At 41.2% G+C, this 27,310-nt stretch overlaps 1 pseudogene; it reads right to left on the reverse strand.

The window, feature by feature from the left end:
- LOC122814424 overlaps nucleotides 1–27,310 on the reverse strand; it is a 652,984-nt pseudogene that overhangs the window by 146,213 nt on the left and 479,461 nt on the right.

A 27,310-nucleotide genomic window follows, 5' to 3' on the forward strand; every position in this document is an offset into this window, starting at 1 on the left:
AGGGATGAAGCCAAGACCTTTTTGTAGTAATGTATAATGTGAAGCTACTAAAACAAACCCAGATAAATTCAGGATACCTTGTTCTACCCTCGGATCATCTTTACTTGTTTGTCCAGACTGCTGTTCTTGCGCTTGCTCGAATACACTGTTTGTTTCACAATTGGCCTCTCCCTTGAGGCCGAGTGCTCTCTGATCCTCTCTGGTTCATCTAACTGGAAGCGCTTTTGAAAAAGGTTCAGAGTTGATTGATGTATTTTTTTAGCTTCATTGATTTTCTTACTAGCGCCATTACTCATGTCTCCCACAGACAAACGTGGGCCGTTAGCCTAATCAGCTGATTGTGATGTAACTAAAGTAGGCGTGGTCACAGATGCACTACTAGTCACATCGACCAGTGCCGATTCCAGAGAAGGGGAATTTACTGACATCAGTTCAGGGAAATCATCTAGACTATCCATAACAGTCTTTTGAGATACAGATTTATTACTATTATTTATAGATAATACATTGTTTTTGGGCCAAGAAAAGATATGACCTTTTTGAAAGTCTGCCATATCTCTTAACGGCTTACATTTTTTAATTGCCTCCAAGCGATCATCAAGTGATTGTAATCTAACATTTGCTGATATGAACTGAGCATAGTATTAAAGCAGGACATAGTAAATATGGAAACTGAAATTATGGCTATCTCCTCCTTCAGTTCTTTTTCACTGCTAGAGAAGAAGTCATTCATAAGAGCCATGTAATCAAGACTCAACTTAAGATTTAGTTGCTGCCATCGTTTCAGTTACTCCAGACAGACATTTCCATAGGATGGCATTTTCAGAACTCTGAGTCCTCGTGGCACTATGCCTCTATCCAGATAAGCCATAAAACTAAACCGTTGCCACTGTAGGCACTTAAAGGCACCCACCTTCCTCACGAGCAGTTGTAACTTCTTACCAAAGTCTGCCGAGTTGTCAGCAGCCATAGAACAGGCAGCATCAGCATTCGCAAATGGTGTAGAGACAAAATGCAGTAAGGGATTCACCTCACTTGCCAATAATGATTTAAGACAATTTATAGCTTCCATCTAAAGGCTGAAAAAGACTCTCATGATACTCCCAACGGAACAGAAAATATATCTCACCACAAGTTTGAAGCGCTGTATCCAAAAATCCAACAAACACAACACAAACGTTGAGCAGAAGAAAAAAACCTTTATAACAGCAAAGCTTTCGGGTTACACACCCTTTCTCAATACTAATACAAGGTCCATTAAAATACATCACTGCCTGTCCATCGGTTTATGGTGGAAAAACAACTAGGAAATTGAAAGAATGCATTATTGAACATAAATCTGAGATAAGAAGGGCATATGAAAATAATGCTTTATATAAACATATTAATGCCCATAATGCTGATCATAGATTTAAGTTCAGGGTCATTGACAGAGTGTATGTATCAAGTAGGGGGATAACATTGGGAATCTTTAAGAAATAAGAGTATGAATGGATACTGAGGTTGTCGGCTGATAGTGCACCTGGTTTGAATTTCGCTGTTACATTAAAACCAATTTTAGTTAGAATACAAAGTAGCAGGTTACGATGATTATTATGTGTATATGTATAATTTCTGAAATATTTTTTACATAATTCTTATATATTGTTAAGCAAAGATATGTGTGTATTTGTGTAAGTTTTATATTTTTTTAGTTTTTCTATTAGCATTTTAAAACAGTCATACAATACTTGGGCTGCATGTCATGTGACAGTTGTATGATACTTGGGCTGCATGTCATGTGACTGCTAATGACTCCTATTTAAACTGATATATTTTAATGGACCTTGTATTAGTATTGAGAAAGGGTGTGTAACCCGAAAGCTTTGCGGTTATAAAGGTTTTTTTCTTCTGCTCAACGTTTGTGTTGTGTTTGTTGGATTTTTCGATACAGTGCTTCAAACTTGTGGTGTCATTCAAAGGAGATCCAGTATCTGCCCATCTGGGATGACATGCTCGACAAGCCACGTTGCTTCGCAAAAGATGGCTTGCACCTGTTACCCTTAGGCTTTCAAATACTAGCCAAGACTCTTGCCGCCCCCGTAGTGCCTTTTTTAGGCAAGGACCAAAATACAAACCCACCACCATAAATAGCACAAGTAACCAAAAACTGAGGGTAATGCTACTCACCGCCAGAAGTCTAAACCTCAAAATGCATGCACTCAAGAGGCCCTCCTCAGTATGGAGGACATCGACATCTGTGCAGTAACAGAAACCTGGTTTAAGGCTCCTGAGAGCACCCCAGCACTACTAGGCTATAACCTCATACCATACCTTTCAGCCACAGAACCAGGACCGAAACAAAAAAGGCGGGGGTGTATCCATATTCATCAAGGATACACACACCTCCAGGTTAGTGGTGGAGCACAATGCATCAGAGATCATCCATATGCAACTAACAATGGGCAAAACTGCAATCCAAATTGTAGCTTACTACAGATCACCCACCATAGCCCAGTACCCCCATTCCACATTTCTGGAGACACTGGGAAATATGAAAGTCTTAGAAAACCTACTACTGTGTGATTTAAATTACCCAAACATAAACTGGGAGAACTACTCAAAATACTAACTCCCTTGCCCAACACTTCCTAGAATTTATGAACTCAAACACCCTGGATCAACTAGTCAACACCCCCACCAGAGGGTAAAACATATTGGACCTGGTCATCACCAACATGGACAACCGGTGTTCCACACCGGAGGTCAACCCCTCGCTGGTTAAGATCAGACCATAGACAAATCACTCTGGATATCCACATTCCGCCCCCACCCCCAATCAAGGAAACCACCATAAAAACTTTTCAAAAGCAAATTTCACATTACTTAAGACAGAGGTGGAAAGGTTCACACATTACTTAAGACAGAGGTGGAAAGGTTCACAGCCCCCATGCTAAAGGACAATGCTGTCCAAGCAGCTTTACAAAAGCACTCTATGAGCATCTGCAGGAATGCATGGATCATGCTATCCAAGTAAAACCAAGACTCACCCCTCCAAGAAAAGCAAACCAGTCTGGTGGACCCCTGCCATAAACAAGCTATACAACAAAGTGAGGAAACTAGTACAGTAAAGAGTAAAATCCCAAGAAGGAAAGACATCCCTGATCAGTATCCGCAAGAAACTACAATCCCTCAATAAATCATCCAATGATAGTTTTGAAAGAAAAATTGCCACTGACTCCAAAGATAACCACAAAGCGTTCTTTAGGTATGTCAAGAAGTGGAAACACTCAGATCTGTTCTGAGTTAGTGCAGAATGGCACAGAATACACTGAACTGACTGATATTGCCAATATTGTGGCAGACAGGTTTAGTGCAAACTTCACCCCCCTCTCACCCCCTAAAGGGCCCATAACCATACCAGAAGAATGTAAGGCCCCCTCAATGATCGACACGCAGGTTAAAACAGCCCTATCCAAAGCCAAAAACACAGATTCAATGGGACCGGACAGTGTCCCAGGCTGTGTCTTACAACAGCTCCAAAATGAACTAACCCCTCACCTAAACACACTGTTCAAACTCAGCCTCTCTACAGGCTGCGTACCCATAAAGTGGTGCACAGCAACAGTTATCCTGCTCCACGAAGGTGCAGCCACAACGGACCCTGGGAATACAAGTCACAGGCTATACACACTCAAGTGCGCTAGCCTCCTCTGTGTATTTAAAGTAATTTAAGTTCTGCATTTCTGTTTCTGAAAAAAAAAAAAAAATTCCTTGTTTTCCTGCCTTTCTGAACTAGTCTAGTCCAGTTTTCAGGCTTTGCTGAATCCAGGACTGTGGTAAAGGTTCCTATGTTGCCCATATCATACTTGGATAATTAGGTGGTTTCCTTGTTCACTGTGAGAGAGGGAACTCTGAGCAGCCTATCTGTCTCTATAGGAGTGGCCCCAGCCCAGCAACTTGTAGCTCATTTGCCATTTTGTGCTAATTTCTATACTTTTTATCTCCCTAGCATAAAAACCACTTAGTGCACTTTTGCGCGGGTTTGTGCACCGTGCAGCGCTGTTTAGTTGTGGTTAAACTATTCCAGGCTCCACAAAGTCTGCAGTTCAGTTTTTCACTTAAAACACTTCAACCCAGAACTAGAAATAAGGCAATTTAAGACCAGCACTTGCTAAAACTAGCACTAGACTACAGCTTGCACTTCAGCCCTATACTCAGGACATATAAGGCTCTTTACTCATCCAATCAGCAATACAGTCCCAACCATCTATTCAGGCATGCTCAAGGGACAGCTTCAGGTGTGCTCTCTGGTCCAGCTGGTGAATCTGGGCATCCTGAGGCAATGTTACAATTGCCTCATGTACACAGACAACCCCCTCCTCCTCCCAACCAACACAACCATATGTGACAAATGCAGCTACACAGCCAAACTGGAGGCTAAGCTCTCTCAACCCATGACTGGATCAACCAGTCACAAGGAGAAGGGCAACACTAGCAGCACATTACCAGACTCACATAGACCAGCCATAGCTGCACCAGCAAACAACTCTCAGAAACACGCAAAAACATACTCGGATGCTCTAAATAAGAACATGCCTAAACAACAGAGACATCCTAAGCATACACCCAAGCAACCCCCACCCCACAACAGAAACCAGGTTACACATACGTCACAACATCAGTGTGCCAAGCAAAAACAGCCCCTAAGGCTAAATAACACACCAGTAATTGGTGATTCTATCAGGCACACAGACGTCCCACTCACTAGACTGAACAAGGAGAAGGTTACTGTAAGCTGCCTGTGGGGTTCCAGAATCCGCCACATAACACATGCACTCAGGTCACTCCACAACAAGTACAAATATGACTCTGTCATTGTACATGGCGTAAATGACCTGAGACGTACCTCCCTGGACTACATGAAAAGAGACATGAAGGAGCTCTCTGACCATGTAGCCCAGGCTGGTATGACTCTGAGTAGCATCCTGCCCTCACCCAAAATGATGCCAGCATACAAAGAAAAAATTATCAGTTTCAACAATTGATTAAACTACTGGTGTCATTCAAAGGGGATCCAGTACTTGTCAGCCTGGGATGACATGCTTGACAAGCCACGTTGCTTCGCCAGAGACGGCTTGCACCCGTCGCTCCTGGGCTTTCGAATACCAGCCAAGACTCTTGCTGCCCCAATACTGCCTTTTTTAGGCAAGGCTCAAAAGACAAACCCACCTCCATAAACAACAATAATAAACAAAAACTGAGGGTAATGCTGCTCAATGCCAGAAGTCTAAACCTCAAAATGCACTCACTCAAGGCTCTCCTTAGTATGGAAGAAACCGACGTATATGCAGTGACAGAAACCTGGTTCAAGGCTCCAGACAGCACCCCAGCACTACCTGGCTACAACTCCTACCATACATTTACATCCCAAAACCAGGACCGGAACACAAAAGGAGGGTGTGTGTCCATATTCATCAAGAACACCCACACCTCCAGGTTAGTAGCACAGCAAGCGGAATCTGAGACCATCCAAGTGCAATTGACAGCGGGTAAATTGACTGTTCAATTTATAGCTTGCTACAGATCTCCCACCTTGTCTCAGGACCCTCACGCAGCATTCCTGAGAACATTAGAAAGTATGAAGATTCTACCGAACACCATGCTACTAGGTGACTTCAACTATACAAACATTGACTGGGAAAACTACTCAAACTCAAAAGCCCTAGCCCAATGCTTCCTTGAGTTTATAAACTCAAATGCCCTTGAATAGCTGGTCACCACTCCCACAACAGATGACAACATACTAGACCTGGTCATCACCAACATGGGGAACCTATGTTCCACACCTGTGGTGAACTAGTCATTGGTAAGATCAGATCACAAACTAATCACACTGGACAAACACATCCCAACCCCCCTCCCCCCCAGTCAAGGAAATCAAGGTAAAAAAACTTCTCTAAAGCCAACTTCACACTTCTCAAGACTGAGGTGGGAAGTTTTAAAGCTCCTAATCAAATGGAAACTGATGACCCATCGGCAGAATCCTTTACAAGTGCATTCTAGGAACACCTTCAAGAATGCATAGACCGAGCCATCCCAAGTAAAAACAAGACCAACTCCTCAAAAAGAGGAAGCCAGTCTGGTGGACCCAGGCCATAAATAAACTTTACAACAGAAGGAGGAAACTCCTGCAAGGTATAACAAAATTCCAAAAATAAGAAGGCATCTCTGATTAACATCAGTAAAAAACTGCACTTACTCATTAAATCATCTAAGGCCAACTTTGAAAGAAAAATAGCCAATGACTCTAAGGATAACCACAAGGCCTTCTTTAACTATGTCAAGAGTCTAGGGGCAAACTCTCAGATATGCTCCGAGCTAGTGCATAATGGCCATAAACACACTGAACCAACCGACATTGCCAACATCCTGGCTGACAAGTTCAGTGCAAACTTCACCCCCCCTCTCCACCAAAGGGGCTAGCACCCATCCCAGAAGAATGTGGCACTCCAGATATCTCAGACACACAAGTAAAGACAGCCCTTGCAAAGGTCAAAAACACAGCATCAATGGGACCAGATGCTATCCCAGGTTGTGTCTTACATGAGCTTCAAAATTAAGTAACCCCCATCTCAAATCACTATTCAAACTCAGCCTCTCTACAGGCTATGTACCCAAAGAATGTCGTACAGCAACAGTTGTACCACTCCACAAAGGTGGTGCCACAAATGTCCCTGGTATAAGTTTAACTAGCATGGTCTGCAAAGCCATGGAACGCATTATCATGGAGCTCATTAACAGGGACATTGGGAACCTCCAGACACTGGACCCCACCCAGTTCGGCTTTGTTAAAGGCAGATCTTGCCTCCTGAACTTGGTTGACTTCTTCAAAACAGTCACCAAGGCCATAGATGAAGGGAAGGTGGTCCACACAGCATATCTGGACCTCGCTAAGGTGTTCGACACCATCCCACACTCAGGAATCATAGACAAACTCACCAGCTTAAATATCAACCCCCATGTCACGAGATGGATTGCCAATTGGCTCTCAGACAGAACCCACACGGTAAGAGTGGCAGGCGCCATGTCTGACTCTAAACCAGTCACAAGCGGAGTCCCACGGGGCTCAGTCCTGGGACCCCTCCTGTTCAGTACATATTTCTTCGAAGTACAGGCAAAGGCGGAGGGACTGTGGCTAACCAGGTTCGCAGATGACTGTAAATTGGGTGCAATAATTGACTCTCCAGCTGACAAAGACATCCTGCAAAAGGGTCTCACAGAGCAAACACCTGGTGTCAAAGTCACGGCCTCAAGCTAAATGCCAAAAAATGCATAGTAATCCCATTTGGGAAAAACATAGTACCTACAAACTACCACATAGATGGGAATTCACTAAGTACAGAAGAAGTAATTAGGGACCTGGGTACCCAAGTAGATAGCATGCTCTCCTTTGATAACCACATAGCCAAAACGGTCAGAAAATCCTTCTATGTGGCACACCTGATCACAAAGGGTTTCTCATCCAGATCCAAGGAGGTGATTGTGCCCCTTTACTCCTCACTCATTAGGCCCATAATAGAGTACGATGCCCCATTTGCGATGTACCTCACTAGACACCTGCAACAACTAGAAAGACCACAGACGTACCTTACTAAGAGGATTAAGAGCCTTAAACAATTACCCTATGAAGCATGACTAAAAAAATCTCCAGCTCTTCTCAGTCGCTTACCGTCGGCTCAGAGGTGACCTATGCCTGACCTATATGGCCATGTCAAACCTGAACTAATGGACATGCTCCACCTCAAAAAAATTAGATCCCTCAGAACCACTCGTTCTAGTGACTTGAACCTATGTACAAAAATAAACAGGACATGCTGGAGGGATAGATTCCTGTCCCAGTGACTCCCCTCACTCTGGAATAGAATCCCAATCCATATTCGACATAACTCCTCTCTGACCCTCTTCAAGAGGAATCTTGATGAGTGGATGGGTAATCGTAAGTTCTACCCTGGGATCACTTCAGGAGCCCTGTTGACATAGGCCCAGGTTACTAATCTAACGGGGAGGTGAAAGCCTTACAAGCGTCGTCCCCCAGGGCTTAGTCCTAGGACCCCTCCTGTTCGGTATATATTTCTCAGAGGTACAGGCAAGCATAGGAAGACTATGGCTGACCATGTTCGCAGACGACTACAAACGAGGGGACATAATTGATTCTCTGGCTAATACAGACACCCTCCAGATGGGTGTCACTGAGACGGATACCTGGTGTCAAAATCATGGCCTCAAGCTAAATGCCAAAAAGTGCATAGTCATCCCCTTTGGAAATAAAGTACCCATGAAGTACCACATAGACAGTAGTCCTCTAAATACAGAAAATGTAATAAGTGATCTAGGGACCCAAGTAGATAGTAATCTCTCCTTTGATAATCATATTGCCAAGGTGGTTAGAAAATCCTTTTTATGTGGCCCACCTAATCACAAAAGGGTTTGCATCAAGAACAAGAGAGGTTACTGTGCCTCACTACTCATCACTCATTAGACCCATCATAGAATACAACACCCTATTTGGGATGTACCTTACAAAACACCTGCAACAACTGGAAAGACCACAAAAGTACCTCACCAAGAGGATTACAGCTCTTCAAGAGAAACCTTGATGGGTGGATGGGAAACAGAAAATTTACCCCGGGGATCACTGCAGTGGTGGTGCAGGGAACTAATGGCTCTGCTGGACAGATGAATACGAACAAAAAATGTAGAGCCAGCATACAGTGACCTGAAAAATAAGTTTATTGTAAATTTATAATGAAATGTAGAACAGCAAAACAGACCGGTTTCGGCCGGACAATATCACAGCCTTCTTCAGTGTAAAGCAAACAGAAAAACAATGCTGTTTAAATATATGCTTCTCATAGCTCATTGGTGGATGCCTAAAATTGTTCATTAAGCCCAGGTGGAGACAATCCACCTAGTGTGACAATCCATTTCTTTTCTTTAGCATTTAAAATGGAATGCCAACCTGTCTTGTTAGAGCGATTCCCTTGTATACTGACAATAACCATAAAGGAAAATGTGGCAGTGGTGTGTGTCATGTGATGTTTATAAAGTGCAATGTGAGCTCTTTTATTCGTGATATTACTAATATGTTCAGATATACCTAATCTTAATGGGCGGGAAGTTTGTCCCACATAAAAAGAGCCACAATTGCATGTTACCAGATATATCAACCAATCACTACTGCAGTTTGCAAAGAAATGGAGATCATAAACTAAAGCACAATTCCTGCTAGAAAATTGCTTTGATTTGCATACATATTGACAGTTGGTACAATGACCACAAGGAAAACAGCCACACAATGGTTCTCCCATCAACGTTGTTTGTAAAGGTTGTGAGTTGTTCAAGGTATTTCCACGTTTATAATGATTAAAAAAAGAACTGAGGATTTTCCCCTTCCTAAATGAAAATAAACTTCTATCTGGAATGATGCTGGCAAGCTCATAATCACATTGCAGAATATTCCAGCGTCTATGCATACTTTGAATTAGACTGTCAGAATTTCTAGCATAGGTCGTTATGAACCTTATGGGTTGTGATGATGTTACTGAATGATCTCTATAAGTAAGAAGTTCTGATCTATCCATTGAGTTAACCTGATGACTGGCCTTTAATACATCTCCCATACTATAACCCCGAGATTTAAATCTGCTGGTTAAATCACCCTTATGTTGTTGGAAGGAAGAATCCTCAGAACAAATACGTTTGACACGTATGAATTGTGATTTTGGAATATTTTGTGCAATGTGAGATGGGTGATAACCGGAGGCAAAAGGGCACGAGTGAGATACAACGTATTGTCATGCATTAGTGGGGACTCTATTCTTTGGATCTTATTGTAAATCCATGGTATTATTTCTTTACATTTTATGTAATTCAAATATTGTTTTTTAGTTAATTACTGTTTTTTGGGACCTTATTAGACTTGGTCCTTGGCATATTCATGTGTTTGAGTCCAATTTTGCATTTGTCAGATTTTCACAACCCATAAGGTTCATGAAACAGAAGTTCTCTGTTTACCTGTGAGACAGGGGAGCTTTGAGCAGCCTATCTGTCCCTGGAGGAGTGGTTTCAGCCCAGAAGTTAGTAGTTTATTGGGCATTTTGGGCTAATTTCTCTCTCTTTCACTTCCCTGCTATAAAAACCGCATTTGTGCACTGGGCAACACCATTTAGCTAGAGTTAAACTATTCTCGGCTCCAGGAAGTTTACTCTTCAATTTTTCCCTTGGAACTAGACAAACCTTCAACTTTAGCACTCAAACCATTTATTTCACAGTCAAGCGCTTGCTTAAAACTCATAGCAAGCACTAATTAACCCCTAGCACTAGACCCCCCTATACTGTCCAGAAAGACAAGCATCTCTATTCGTCCCCACCAGCCAATCAGAAAAATAGCTTACTCTACCTATTCAGGCATGTCCAAAGGGCAGTTTCCGGTGTACTCTCCAGTCCATCTGGTGAATCTGGGCATTTTGAGGTAACGTTACAACTGCCTCATGTACACAGACAACCCTCTCCTCCTACCACCAAACACTAATATATACGAGAGATGCAATTATACAGCCAAACTGACAGTCAAGAGGAGAAGGGTAATACTTGCAACAAACCACCAGTCTCACATAGACTTAATAAACCAACACCGGCAAATAACACACATGAATACATGAAAAGATACTCAGAAGCTGTAAATAAAAATCTGCAAAAGCAACAGAGACCTCCAAAGCAGACATCCAAGAAACCTCCACACCCAGTCACCAACCATGAAACACTTGCTTCACATAATCAGTGTGCCACGCAATCACAGCCCTTAACGCAAAATAACATACCCAACACACTAGTAATAGGCGACTCTATAGTCGGGCATGCTGATGTCCCACTAACTAGGCTGGACAAGGAGAAGGTTACAGTTAACTGCCTGTCAGGTGCAAGGATCCGCCACATAACACAAGCATGCAAGTCACTCCATAACAAGTACAAATACAACTCTGTCATTGTCCATGTTGGTATAAATGACCTGAGATGTACCTCCCTGGACTACATGAAAAGGGACATGGAAGAGCTCTCTGATCATGTAGTCCAGGCCAGTATGACCCTGACCCTGAGTAGCATCCTGCTCTCACCAAGAATGATGCCACAGTATAAAGAAAAAATTATCAATTTCAACAATTGGCTAAGTTTCTGGTGTCATTCAAAGGGGATCTAGTATCTGTCCACCTGGGATTACATGTTCAACAAGCCACATTGCTTTGCAAGAGATGGCTTGCACCAGTCACCCTTAGGCTTTCAAATACTGGCCAAGGATCTTGCCACCCTCATAGTGCCTTTTTTAGGCAAGGCTCAAAAGACAAACCCACCACCATAAATAGCACAAGTAACCAAAAACTGAGTGTAATGCTACTCAATGCCAGAAGTCAATCTCAAAATGCATGCACTCGAGGCACTCCTCAGTATGGAGAACATCGACATCTGTGCAGTAACAGAAAACTCATTTAAGGCTCCTGAGAGCACCCCAGCACTACTAAGCTATAACTCATACCATACCTTTTGGCCACAGAACCAGGACCGAAACACAAAAGGGGGGAGCGAAACACAAAAGGGGGGGTGTATCCATATTCATCAAGGATACCCACACCTCCACTTCCTGCATGGTACTTAATATACATTGCTGTTTAATAAACAGTACCATGCAAGTACTTATGGAGCAACTCAAACTATTTAACCCATGTTTAGCTGCTGACATTCAGTGCACAGTAGTGATGTCACTTCACAACGGTGGCCACATCACTGACCCTGGGAATTACAGTCCCATCAGCCTGACGAGTCTCATATGCAAAGCCATGGAGCATATTGCAACTAACCTGATTAACTAAGGCATTAAAAATCTCATCCAGCTGGAGTTGCAGCAGTTTGGCTTTGCGAAGGGTAGATCCTTTCCAATGAATCTGTTTAAGGTCTTTGAAAGAGTAACACAAGCTACTGACATCAGCCATGATGTATACACAGCAAACCTTGACCTGGTCAAGGCCTTTGGCACTACACTAGGATAGATAGTATGCTCAATGCATTATAAAAAGACCCCCATATAGTAATATGAACAGCAAACTGGCTGAAGGACAGAACCCATACAGTGTAGGTAGCAGGTGCTTCATAAAAGAGCATGGAGGTAACCAATTGTGTTCTATGTTGGGACTTGTTTTGTTTAGCATTTACTTTTCTGATTTCCAGACTATAAACCAAGACCTCTGGCTAACCAGGTTTGTAGATGACTGCAAACTGAGAGTCATTATCAAGTGACCGTTTGATACTCAAAGCCATGTGAAAAGAATGCTGATGTGCTAGTAATGGGCTTAAATGAAATCCTAACAAGTGTAACATTATTCTGTTTGGTAAATATTCCCTCCTTCCAGTATATGACATCAGTACCCCACTTTAAAATGAGAATGTAGTTAGAGATCTTGGTACTTTGGTTAACAATTCCTTCTCCTTTGATTATCATGTAACAACAGAAGTCAGGAAGCATTTCTACTTACCACAGCTGATCAACAAGGAGACACCTTCCAGTCCAAACAGGTCACTGTCCCATTATACTCAGCACTGATTATGCCAATTATTGAATACAATGTCCTCTCTGGAATTGACCCTACTAGGCTTATCTAACAACTAATAAGACATCAGAGGCTCCTAACTAGGAAGATCACCTGTTAAAAAACCCTAAGCTACCTGAAAAAAATGGAAGGACTGTCCCTTTATTCAGTATCTTACAGACTTCTGAGGGGAGACTTATGCCTTGCCATTATGAACTTGGTGGTCCTTGATCTTTGGAATCTCCATGAATGGAATAGTCCACAAGGGATCTAAATCTACACCAAGTAAATAAAACAATGTAGAAAGAGAGATTGATTACACAACACCTTTCCCATCTCTGGAACTGACTTCCACTGCAAATTAAGCAGTGTAATACATTATCTGCCTTAAACCAGGAACTGAAGTTTGGGCAGGTATTCACAGCTTCAACCCTGGTCCGACTGGCCTGGCACTCCTTGACAGAGGTGGTTCAGGTTGAGGATGGGTGCTGGCAGGTGTAAATGGTCACATGAGCCAACTGCCTTGAATTTCCTATTACCTGATGATCCTTTGCAGCAAACCCTTGATAAAAATGGTCCTGCAATAAGTAAAGAAATTGTATTTGTTTACAACTGCTATGCTACACTATTTTCGGCGACCGGTTAGAAACTGTGTATATAAAAAAGACACAGCTTCAATTATGCACCAGTTTTTTTAATGGGGAGATGGCATTATATTAAATAAATAGTCCTCCAGTAAAAAAAAAAAATCAAATGTATAATTAATTTTAACAATGACATCAATGAAGTCTGCAAGTAAGGAAGCTGTCACCCTAACCTGACATCCACAGGCCTCACAGTTAGTACAGGTTGAGGCATTTAATTTTTTATTCTGAATGAGTTTGTTTTGATGGACAGCCATGGTGGTGCAGCAGTTAGCATTGCCGCCTCACAGCAACAGGTTTTCCAGTTCGATTCTCAGCTGGGGTGCCTTCTGTGCGGAGTCTGCATGTCCTCCCTGTAGTCGCGTGGGATTCCTCCAGGTGCTCCGGTTAACCCCAACATCCCAAAGACATGCTGTAGGTGGACTGGACACTCTAAATTGGCCCTAGGCGTGAGTGCATGCATGTGTGTGCCTTCTGTGGAAGGTTGGGTGCTGGGCTGGCAACTCAACACCGTAAAACTCCACTGCCAATCATGATCGGACAAGTGATCCGCTGTGGCGACCCCTAACCTGGAAAAGCCGAAAGAAGAAGAAGTTAGGAAATGGATTTTGTTGTTTTTCAAGCACTTCAGTTCCCAGTATGTTTATTTCAGCATGTTGGGAGATGACAAGGTTTGCCTTGATGTAAAGCCATTGACCAATTTTGGGCAAATGAACAGAACAAATAAAAAAAAAAAAACAAACAACAAATAAAAGTAATTAAAAATAAGCACATTACTGTAAATGATTTAAACTGCTGGTACTTTATCTGAAATGTTTCTTATGTCAGCTGCAAACCTAAGGTTTCAGTTCCCAAAATGAAAGGCATGCAAGTACAACAGCAAAAATCAAAAGTGGACTTACTGATAGAACACCATTAGTTTTGTGTTTTCCATGTTCTGATGTGTCACCTAACACTGATTCCTCAGTGGTTGCCAGATTGTCTGTGTCATTTCTCTCTTCCAGAATGTCTACTTCTTTTTTGAATCCAAAGTTAATATCAGACACTGCTGAGTGGATTTGTGTGACACCACTTTTAATGCATTCAAATTTTTCTTCGATCTCTTTCAGAATTTCTGACGCTTTGCTGTTAAGTTGTTGAATGAGTTTTTGCTCCTTGTCATGAAGAAACTGGTGCAGTTTTGCAAACTCTTCTGCAATGTATTTTTGTAAATTAACAGCATTTTCCTGGGAAACATGTAATACAGATAAGAACAAGTCAACTTGCTATACATTATCATACCACAATACCAGTTATGTCCATATATTTACCTTGCATGTCAGAATGAACAAACTTAAGCTCCCCGGAAACAGAGACAGAGGAGCTGACTGCAAAACTGGTGATCTGGTTAAGGGGAGGGTTTGTCTTAATGGTCAAGGTCTTTACTTCACAGATACAAGGTAAAGGGTTTGATTCTGACCTCTATATTGTCTAGGCTTATAAAAGTCTGCAGACTGGTAGCAAGTATTTAACTATGAACCCAGGAACTCTGAACCTAACTAAACCCATCAGTGTGGCTGGAAGGGAGAAATGTGAATGAACCATAACACTCTCTGGAGGAATGAGAGTGGAAACTCAAGTACTTAGATGACCCTTAGTGTATATTGATAATTAATGTAATGTAAGAGCTGTGTGTTCAGAGGGAGGTGAAGCTGGATCTGAATAAAGGATAAGGTAAGCCCCACACTGTCTGTCTCTATACCAACCTGACTTCTTCTATTGACTCCTGGTGGACTCTGATGATTAAACTGTTTTTCATGAATTATGGTGAGCAAAGAGGCCAAATTCTTAGAAGGAAGAAGTTTTCTGCTGTAAGGTAAAATGTGGGCTCAGTCCCCTAGGCAGTCCTGTATCTGCTCATTATACACAAGTTAGGAGGAACCATGGTGGCTAGGCCCTAGGCAGTCCTGTATCTAGCCAAACACTCAAGACACAAAAACAGTGAATCAAACCAAAATCCGGCACAATAAAATGGTTGTCCAAAGTAGGCAAATAGGTTGATAGCAGCCAAGTTGGTAAAAAACGAAGATTTATTTTCCAACAGATAAAAACCATCAACAGTGAACATCAACAAATCCTTGGTATTCCGTTTAGTACAGGATGCAAAAATTAAAAAATTAAGCGCTTTCGTCTCCACATCAGGAGACTTCTTCAGAATAAAGTTTAATGAATAAAATTTGCCTTATATACATATTGCACTCCCTCATAAATCCATTTGATTGTTAATCAATTAAATTGTTAATCAATCAAATAATTTGTCCTGCATTCCAAACAATTAAAATGGACTAAACATCGTCTTGTTTAGTTTGTATACAAAATGCCCATACTGAGCTGCAGTTACATTTAATAGCGTTTTCATTGCTTAACATTTAAATTTATGCAGTGATAAACAAAAGATTAAAGGCAAAACGCTAGTAAACAATGAAATTAATCATTTCGATCTCCTATTCATAAATGCAAGCCCCAACTGTATTTATTTCATAAGACTAACACGTAGTGTTGTGAATCAAATAAGTTATTAACTTCCATAAAAAACCTACGAGTGTGGTATATTATTACTTCTAAAATATATCATTTTAGAATCAAATTCCATAACCTCCTAGGTGTGTATTGATACGCTAACTAATGTAATGAGTAACCGTAAAGCTTCACTTTGCGTCTTTCTTGTTACTTTTTGAGAACTAAGAATGTCTCAAGTAAAAAAGTTGAGTTTTAGTAGTAGGTGGTTGAGAATGACAAACCTCAAACCCACAGTAAACACATGGTAATTCCCATATAAAAATCCAAAAAAATCACCTGAGTTGAGAACCTAGCTTCCAAACACATTGGTATAAATAAAAAAGTATATAAAAAATATGTAAAACATTGTAAATACGGTAATATGTAATGTAAAAACATATAAATATGAATAATTTAATAAACAATTTTAAATATCCATATATCCAAATATATGAGTAATATATGAATATATATAAAATGCATAAATATGTGAATAAATAAATAAATTAATTAATAAATATTAATATATATGTATTTATCCAATATTAGTACTTTTGTTTATAACATTTGTAAAATTTTTTTTAAAAAGTTTATAAAATGTTTATAAAATGTTTATAAAAGGTTTATGTTGTACCTAGCAAAATACAATATCACCTTAAAAAAACAGGAAATTTAATATTTTATTGCAGTAAAAAAACAATAGTCCTGTATCTGTTCATTATACACAAGTTAGGAGGAACCATGGTGGCTAGGCCCTAGGCAGTCCTGTATCTTTTCATTATACACAAGTTAGGAGGAACCATGGTGGCTAGGCCCTAGGCAGTCCTGTATCTTTTCATTATACACAAGTTAGGAGGAACCATGGTAGCTAGGCCCTAGGCAGTCCTGTATCTGTTCATTATACACAAGTTAGGAGGAACTATGGTGACTAGGCCATATCCAGGGTCATAACAGTAGAGGAAAGGGACAGCAATTAGGTTATGTCATCATACACAATGGCCACATTCCAAAAGACCTGTGTAGGTCTGTTTATAGAGAGAGGCCTTACACTGAAATAAGTTACTTAGACTGAGAGCAGATCTTTCGGAATCTGGTCACCAGTGGTAGGCCTGTTTATAGACAGGTTTTACACCAAAAGTAAAGCACTCACTCTGAGAACAAGTTTTTTGAAATCAGGCCAGACCTGTACCAGGCTAAGTCAATTGGAGAGCAAGTCTTTATGAATCAAGTCCAATAGATTAAGTAGGGCTGACAAATAGAAAGCTTAATTCTACAATGTGAAAATCAGTGAATGCAAACACTGCAGCAGTTGTGTAGTGATTTAGTCCCAGCATCCAATAAGAAACTACAGTTGTGTAAAATCTAACCTTACAGTGGATAAACATCTCTTCGCTGTTGCAGTATTCTTTACATAAGGGATCTCCTGCCAAGGAAAGCCCAACATCTGGGCAGTATACCATAGTCTTTAGTTTTTATACACATTCTATGTCACATGTATGCTCCCAACACAAGGAGTAGAGCATAAAGGTGACGTATGAACACAGACACTCAGAACTGAAAATGCCCCAGAAGGGGAATGCCCACAAGGCAAGGAAAACATGCCCATCCAGGAGAAGAAGATGACGATAAGCCCCTTGGCTAGAAGGGCAAGACAAGGACAAGGCTGAACGGGGTAGCAGGGAGGGAATAAATAATGCAACAGTGAAGAAAAGGACATTCACGTTTATGCTAAGATTTTACACAATTGTCCGATGTCCTTCCATATCACTACTGAAATATTCCTTACCCAAGGGAGAGTACAGGAGTGTAAGAGGAAGGTACAGAAGAGCCCTTTACAAATCCATGCAGGGTAGCCCTGACAAAGCCTGCCTGGCCCATGAAATAACATCCAACTTGTAATGCTCAGTGAAAGTTTGAACAGAGGACCAAGTAGCAACCTCAAGGATGGAACTGGCATCCAGACTCTTGAAAACAATCACCAGAGGAGGCACATTCTCTAGTAGATTGCAACTTTACTGACTAGAAAATACATTTTCAATGAAAAGAATAACAAAAAATGACCCTAGAAATCCAGGAGGAGGAGATTTGCTCAGAAATAGCCAAACCCCTTGTCCTGAGATGAAAGGAAACAAAATGCTGCTCAGATTTGTGAATAACTTTAGTTTTACCCAAAATGTTACCTGAGCTGTCAGTGCAAATCCATGGTGTGAAGAACCTTCTCAATGGCAGAATGTAAGATAAAAAGGAAGGAAGATGAATAGACCGATTACGGGATGATTCACTGACTGCCTGGGCATAAAAGAAGGATTTGTACTAAGAAAAACCTGCATCTGTGGAAAACTAAGAAAGGAGGAATAGCCATGAGACATGAAACATCCATTTGTGAGCTTGTGTGCTGGACCTGATCAAGGAGTCTGTCACTAGATGTGCGGCTGAGAGAATGTAAACCATCTGAAGAGTCACTTGATACTGGAGAGCTAGATCCCAGACCTGAAGAGCTGGTCAGCAAAGAAGACAGGACCTTCTGGTCCCCTACATGTTAACATGACACATCACTGTTGTGTCTGACATCTGGGGGGCCAAGGATGAAAGAATGAATGAAAAGCCTGAAGAGGCAGAAGCAGAGCCCTCATCTCCATTATACTGCTGTGGTATAACCTCTGATGAGGATGCCAGAGACCCTGAAACTCAAGGATGTCACAGACAGAGCCCACCCCCTGACTGAGGCACCTGTAAAGAGCTTCTGAGGTGGAAATGGAACTTGAAAACAATCCCTGGGTTTGGGTGTAAGTTGAATCCACCTCTGAAGCTTGAGATCAGGAAGGAAAGATGTCAGGAAACTCATGGGGTAACAATGTTAAACCACAGTGACCAGAGGTAACACTAAAGCTTCCACATATGCAGCCTGGTGAGGGGGAGCATGGGAATGGTTGAAGCTATGAACCTGAGAACCCTAAGAAATTCCCTGGCCATCACAGCCACCAGAGGAACAAGGGATTTAAAAAGGCAATTAGAGGCAGAGCTTTAGGAGCATGGGGACTATCCAAAGTCACAGCCAAGGAAAATATATTCCTGAGAATGTGTCAGGACTGATTTCTGGAAGTTTATGGTGAACCTCACACTCTGCAACAGTGAAGTACTAAACCTCAGATCCTGAAGCAGAGTACTGGGGGTAGGAGATTCTACAAGCAAATCATCTAGATAGAGAAAGATTTGAATTCCTCAAGCCTTCAGAAAGCAATGACAGGAACATGGCATTTGGAGAATACCCTTGGGGCATTAGAAAGTCCAATGGGCAAAGCAGAGAACTGAAAATGCAAGTAAGAGAGAGAAACAAAACTCTCCTAAAGAGAGGATGGACGAGGATGTGAAGGTTTACATTCTTGTGATCAAAAGAGACAAGAAAGACCTGGGATAAAAGAGGAAACAATGTTTGCAGATATAACATTTGAAAGGAAGGAATCGTGAGAAAGGTTTTCAGCCAGAAAAGATCCAGAATCAGTTTCCAAGTACCCTCCTTTCATGTGACCAGAAAAATCCTGGAGTAAAATCCCTTCCCTACTTGGGCAACAGACATAGCTTGAATGGTGTCCTGAGCCAAAACAGAGTGAAGAACCTCTGGGAAATAAGAGAGCTATTCTGGAGTAGGTTGAGGAATGCCTGAAAAGGGAGGAAAGGACTTCCAAACCATGAAATATTGGGTCTATATTAGTAGCTTGAACAGTCACTGTCGGGCACAAATAGACATATATACGTCAATCTACCTCTTTACAGAAATGTTTAAACATCAAAACACATAATAGCGAACCGTCATAGCTGGCCAACACCGCCTCCTTAAATTTCGTCTTTAACTTTATGTATTCAGTGCAGAGCCAGAGAGGCGGTGTTTACCAACTATGATGGTTCGCTATTATGTGTTTTGAGGTTTAAACATTGCAGTAAGGAGGTAGATCGATGTATATGTGTTGATCTGTTTGCGCTTGAAATTTTGACTGTTCAAGATACTAATATAGACCTGAAATATTCCTAACAAATAATGGACAGAATCCAAGAGTCTGTAGTAAGCAGAGGCCAGTTTGAAAGAGACAGGGTCAGATGGAGGGACAAAGGAACCTGGGTGAGGGCAGGAGAAACCAAACTGTCAAATGCAATCTGGCTTATCCTGGAAAGGAGATTTCTGGGAGGCAGAAGTCTGAGTAGATTTAGCAGGAGGCATATGACTAGATCCCTTCTTCACCTTAGTAACAGTGAGATATTGTCTATGAACAAAAAGCAGACTGGAAATAGGGACAAAAAAATGTTTCATCCTGGAAGGCTTCACTCTTGGACAGACCTGAAAAGTTCATCTGCAGAATAAGCAAAATATTTTTATTTTACAAAACAGTTTACAAACTTTGGCCTTAATGTCATCAGACAAGGTCTGAAGAGGAAGCTGGGAATAACATCTAATAACTGAACCAAAGGCAGAACCCATGGAAGATGAATCAGCTGCATCAGAGCTACATCAGTGAACTGGCTTTGTCGATGTACCAGCTCTGATCAAGTTAAAAAATGAAATCATATCTAAATAATATCTTAACATTTAATATTCAACTACGTTCTATACCAATCTGATGATTTTTTGCTTTAGTGTGTCAGACCATGTTAACTATGAGTCCCTATTGGGAACATTACTAAGCCATTGTATATAACTCCTTGTCTTATATTTTCTATGTATCTAACTTGTGTGTTCATTGTAATGCTGTCTATTGGAGCTTTTCTCGCCGGGCCTCCGCTGAAAATGGACATATATCCAGTGGGACTATCCCAGTAAATAAATGTAAAATAAATAAATAATTAAATCTGACTGAGTGGCAGACAACTTGAGAAGTACAACCCAGCAAGGAAAGGGCCAAAGCCTTCCTCACAGAGTCAGGAAGTTCAGAAACCACATTAGAAACCTGAGAAAGGAGGGCTAACACATACAGTGTCATTTCAATCTGGCAGCTGATGGCCCAAAAGGATAAAGTGGCAGAAGAGTAAACTATTTTGCCCAGCCTTTCCATAGCCCTACTATCCTTATCAGACAGCAACAGTTTGGTAGAGGGCAACAACTGAACAGTTAATCAGAGGAGACTGACACTACAGAAGGGCATTTATCTATCTGGCTTCACAGGTGTAGGAGGTGGAGAATCAGAGGCTCCAGATGCTGCCAAGAAAGTATCCAGAAGAGCAACCAAAACAGGATGAACAGCAGATGGCTTGGGAGACCCCATCTGTATGAGCTCATAATATTGTTACTGAATCTCAGAGACCTGAGAACAATCCCACTTAAAATAATCCATCATGTGGGCAATGGACAACTCCTCCAGTGGGAATCTGGACTTATGGAATCCTCATAATCAGAACCACAGTTCAAAGGGGAAGGGATTGAGAAGAGTATGCCAAGACCCCCCCCCCACGAGTCCAAATCCACATCTGAGGAATCCAGTTCCCTGGTCCTCTTGAGTGGAGTGGTACATCAAGGAGGGTCAAGGCCAGAGTCCCATTGAGGAGGCTTCAAGACCATCAAAGCATTAAATAATCCCAGACTGAAATCCTGCCATTCACACTGGGGACCCTTAAAAGGGGACATGTGCTTTGCTTTTTGCTTCTTATTCTGTGGAACGTCCACACAAAACACCCTTATAGGGTCAGATCCCTGGTGAGATAGGATAATGGTGAGAGGAATAGCCTCCCTAACTTAGATCTGAGAAATCCTCCTTAGTCCTTCGGCCATAAATCAGCTAAGGTTTCCCCTTAATGTCAGCTACAGATGTGTGAAAAGCCTCACATGACTTACAAGAAACTAGATCCATGCTGGCCTCTGTTGGGGTTGTAGCAGAGGAATCTGAAGCCACCAATGGATGAACTTCTGGCCTTTCACCAGCCTCAAGAGAGACATCTAGAGGAGGCTGGACAGAAGCCAGATCAGACCTAACTTTTACCTTCTTCTTGGCATACAGCTGGTGCTCAGGAAAGGAGGATTCCACCATAGCACCCTGACCAACAACTTCAGATGCTGGCTCCCCAGGTACATGGCAAAGAGGAGATATGATTATGTAGGGTCTTAGACACAAATACCTGGCAGAGAGAACACTGCTTATGATCATGGGAAGTACACAAACAGAACAGACGCTTGTTCTTACAGACTTTATGGGGAATCTGCCTCCCACACTGATATTTTCCCCTTCTGGATAACATGAACACAATAACCATAACAAATAAGAAAAAAAGAGAAGGAACCCCAACTGGGCACTTGTGTGAAAACACAGCCTGGTAACCAGCACAGCAGAAATGCATTCAGATGAATGTTCAGCAATAGAGTTTGGAGTGTAACCAAAGAAGTTCTGTGTGTGCGTGTCAGGTTTATGCCCTAAACCTTACATGAGGAGCATATCTATGATGTACAATGCCTATAAGAACTAAAGGCTTTGATATTCTGGATGGATGTAGGGCTATCCTCGGCAGGAGAACCCTTAGGTAAAGAATACTGCAACAGTGATGTGGAAGGACATCTTGCAGTGTAACTGTAAGAACAAATTCTGCAATGTGTCAGTGTTGGGTGTGGCTCTGAAATTCAGGAATAGACATGATGGAAAATAAGTCATGTGGGTTTGTAATCTTGGGAAATATGTATGATGAAGAATGCATCATGTTCACCTATGGAATTAGTGAATAAATAAGATATAGACTGACTTGTGGGATTACGGCGATGACTCTATGAAGCCATGGAGCGTATCTCAGATACAAAATGACCTGCATGCATCTATGACAATGGATATAGCATGGTGTATGTGTGCGTGCGTGTGTGTGTTTGTGCGTGTGCGCCTGTATATGGCTTGTAAAGAGATCGCTAAAAGATCTTACAGACTAGGGAATACATTGTAGATAAATACAGCCTTATTAGGGTACTCAATATTTTGGGAACAAAAACAGCAAACTGGACCAGCACTGAGATTAACTGTTATTGGAGAAAAACGTTTCAAAACAAAAACTCCAAGTATCAGACAAGCAGAGCACAGCCAATGAAAACCAAGTTTATTCTATGCCCACAATGCTTTCAAGCATAGCCCTTCATACAAGAATAGAAATTCACATTTAAACAGCCAAAGTTAAAAATCATATGACTTGGCCCCAATCCTAAAACACATTCAAACTAAAATTATTTAAAAACAAAAAATTACTTAAATTTAATAAAACATTATCAATTTTTTTCTAAAAAAATTCACCTTAAAAGTCTGTTTATTAACTAATGCATTTTTAAACCTATATTAAAATGGAAAACTGATGATATTATGTTTATAGTCATATTCAGACCTGGCATATGATTGGCACCTAATTGTATAATCCACTTGTATTCACATATTTCTAGAGTATTCTTCATGTCACCTCCTCTTCTATTCTTATATCTAATACCTATCGCCCTACAAAGGGACCAGTGTTCAACGCCTTTTTCTCCTACGTGTTTAGTAAGTGCATTACTAATCGCCTTTCTTCGTATTTCTGATTTATACTCTAATTCTCTCCTTAAGCTTTCCTGTACATTTTCCTATATAAAAAACAGGATATTTTATGCAGTTAGCCATATAAACAATCTTGGAAATATTACACGTAGTATGACAACTGAATGCTTTCTTTTAAGTTACTAGATGTAAAAATTCATTGCCTTTCTCAAAGTCATTACAACATTTACAATTGTAGCAAGGAAACATGCCCTTCTTCATCTGTTCTTGTTATTGACTGGACATGTGTTTACAACATAGTCGTCTTTTCAAGCTAGGACATTTCCTGGGATGCAATTGTTTGATCGAAGTTTCAGTACTTCGAAACTCAATTGTGTGAGACCACTTGTTCGAAGTACTGAAACTTTGAAAACAGACTACGGAGATCACAACACTGCGCGGAATGGGAATATTTCCTTTTCCTTGCTGTAGTGCAGTCTTGGAGTTGGTACATTTAAGTAGTGGGAGGTGGGGTGCAAAAGATTTTTGTGTTTTTTATTTTTTGGTAGTCAGCCGATGCGGTGACTACACTTCAGCAAAAGTGCACTTTCACTGAAGTGGGCATCTACCTTTTCTTTTTCCGAAGTAGTAAAATTTCGATGAAGAAAAGTAGATCTCAGTTCCTATATGCAAAATATGGCTTTCCCCCTACTATTCCATTAATTGGAGGCATTGTCCCAAAAATACTCCAGTTTTTAAATATTATATTCTTCACCCCATCAGTTCTTGGGTTATACTTAGTAATGTATGCATATAATCTTCTCTTATTATCTGTACAGTTTGTCACTTCCGTACTGCTAGTTGTGAAATATGATCTGGCATCAGAATGTCTGCTGTCTAAAACATTACTTTTTATATGTTGCAATAAACTATTACCAGAGCCATGTTCTGTAAATTCTTCTATCATTTCATCTAATTTATTATAACATTGTACATTATCTGTGTTGACCCTACTATGTTGGTCAGCTTATAAGAAGTGCATGGCATCTAGGTTCAGACAGGTCATAATACCACTATACTTGGCCCTCATCAGGCCCATCATAGAGTATAATGCACCCTTCAATATGTACCTGACCAGAGACCTGCAGAAACTGGGAACATCCACAAAGGTTCCCAGAGGTGCCGGACGCCGTTGAAGACTGGGGGAGCAAAGGGCGAGAGGGGCACTTACTGCTCTAAAAAGGGCAATTTACTACCACAACATAGGTTCACTTTGAGGACATTTTACGCTTAACCAATTTCCCTTCTGGTGCTTCAGTTAACATTTCCTGATTCGTCTTACCTATTCCACGGCTGATAATTGCATATTAGCCTTATTGAGAATAAATGTGAACATACTATAGATAATTTGAGGGGACCCATGTAAGCGATGGAGCATTTAGGAACTGCCTGTATCCATTAGTGGCATGAGGGGCAATTCTGGAGTACATTTTCTATTACCCATCCTTAGATCCAAGTTGCATTGGAATATGGACAGGGATGAGCTTTGTTTTACTTGAATGGATACTCTGTTCTGCAACAGTGGTAGCCTCTGTGATATATACCCATCTCTCCACAACATTCAGTTTAGATACCTGGACTGAGTATTTCTGATGCCATTTGACTTGCTGATGTTCAGTAGGTCCAGCTGTATTAGGTCGGAGGATGCCTTGTATGCCAGACATGTCACCTCGAAGCACTCTGTAGGATAATGAGCATAGTAATAAATCTTTGAGGTGGTCCATACAAGACCTGCTGTTTAGGACTTGTATCCTTTTAGTAAGGTATCTCTTTGGGCATTCCAATTGTTGCATGGGTCTGGACAGATACATGCCAAAGTGGGCTTTATACAAAATGATTGACCTAATGAGGGCTTTGTAAAAGGGTACAATAACATCTCTAGATCTAGTCAAAATCAATTTGTTTATAAGCGGTGCAATATAGAAAGACTTTCTTATGACTCTGGGCACATGTCGGTCAAAAGTTAGTTCACTGTACATACAAGTTCCCAAATGTCAAACAACTTGGTAAGTTCTCAGGGTGCATTGTCAATTTGGTAGTTCCCTGGAGTAGATGACTTCTCAAAGGATACGATGACGTATTTCTTGGAGTTTAGTTTCAGTTCATGATTTTGGCACCAGTTATTGTTTGGGACAAACCTTCCTGTGTGATGGCTAAGTCATTTGGGGATTTAATAACTGCTCCTAGCTTGCAGTCATCTCAAACATAGTCGACCAAAGCTCTTTGGTATTTCGTTCTGCTTTTGAGATGTATATACCAAACAGAAAAAGTCTCTGCACTGAACCCTGGGGGACTCCATTGGTGACTGGTCTCTTCCCCTATTTTGAACTACTGCATCCTGTGAGCAAGCATACATGTATGCATTCTTTGATTCACCTTCCCGATTGTATAAACATGATTGTATTAAATTATATTCCTTTTATATTACAGCACCACTTGTTAGAATGGGTTTTAAATTTGTAGTTTGGAACAGTCTTCTAGTAAGCAATGAAACTACTAACAGCAGTCAGAAAAGTACAGTTTTGTACCTACCATAAATGTAGATGTTCGAGTGTTGACACTGCTGCAGTCATCACACTTGGGTTAGCCTGCCATCAGGCGGTCCCGCAGTTGGCCAGAGTTCCAAAGTCTTGGTCTGGCATCAGTTGTTGTTGCTTATTCCCTGACGTCAGTGCGACAGGGGTATAAAAGAGGCAGCTGACACCATTTTCTTCAGTTTTTCTTGCCCCAGATGTCAGGTGCCCCCAAATAGGAAGGCAATACATAATGCTATGTAAACATATATAAGTAGGAAAACAATGGTAATAGCTGTAAGCAAATACACCATATAGAAATACATCAAATTGATAGTATGCAATTGGAGTTATACAAAAACCATGGTATGAAGAGGGGATGGTGGGGGTAACCCAGACTGCAGCAGTGTCAACACTCGCATATCTACATTTATGGTAGGTACAAAACTGTACTATGTTCATCGTGTTACACTGCTGCAGTCATCATACTTGGGTTGAATCCCAAAGCTATGGCTGGGTGGCTGGTACTAAACCGGGTAAGGCGAGGCTAGAATGCCCTGAAGAACTGCTGCGGCAAAGCCAGCTCGGTTTTTGAGTATAATGGTAAGTGGTAGTGCTTGGTAAAGGTGTGCACTGAACTTCAAGTTGCAGCTTCCAAAATGTCCTTGGTTGGTACCCCTCTGAGAAAGGCTGCTGAGGTTGCTGTAGCCCTGGTGGAATGGGACCCAATGTTAACAGGTACAGGTTTCCTATCGTGTGTGTAGCAGAAGCGGATACAATGTGCTATCCATTTAGAAATAGTCTGTTTTGAAATAGCCTTTCCTTGTGAACCTGCAGCATAGGATACAAAGAGTTGGTCAGATTTTCTGAAGGTCTTTGTCTTATAGAAATGTAATTGTCTATGAATGTCCAAAGAGTGAAGGATCCTTTCTCCTTTATTCTGGGGGTTTGGATAAAAAGTGGGTAAATGAATGGTCTGATTCAGAGCCACACTGGATACTACCTTTGGCATAAAGGAAGGGTTAGTTCGTAAGGAAACTCTGTCTTCATGAAAAATGATGAAAGGCTCCACTGCCATTAGGGCCTGTAGCTCTGAAACCCTTCGTGCTGAGGTAATTGCCAGCAGCAAGGCTGTTTTCCAGGACAAGTATTGTAGATCTGCTGAGAAGGCTAGTTCGAAGGGAGGCGGTGTTAGTTTTTCTAAAACAAAGTTGAGGTCCCAAGCTGGAGTTCGAGGTCTTCTGGGCGGTCTTATATTCTTAGCCCCTCTGAGGTACTGCCTTAGTAAAGGATGTGAGAATATGGGAGGATCCGTATTATAATGAGCTGAAATGGCTGAAGCATGGATCTTAATGGAAGAAAAGGAAAGGCCTTTGCGCAGCATCTCAGTTAAATATTGCAGTATCTGAGGAATATCTGGGATTAAAGGGTTTTGGCCTTTAGCCTGGTTCCAAGCTCAGAATCTTTTCCAT

This window comes from Protopterus annectens, chromosome 10.part0, assembly GCF_019279795.1.
Source record: "Protopterus annectens isolate FY-2018-M chromosome 10.part0, PAN1.0, whole genome shotgun sequence".
NCBI classification, from domain to species: domain Eukaryota; kingdom Metazoa; phylum Chordata; order Ceratodontiformes; family Protopteridae; genus Protopterus; species Protopterus annectens.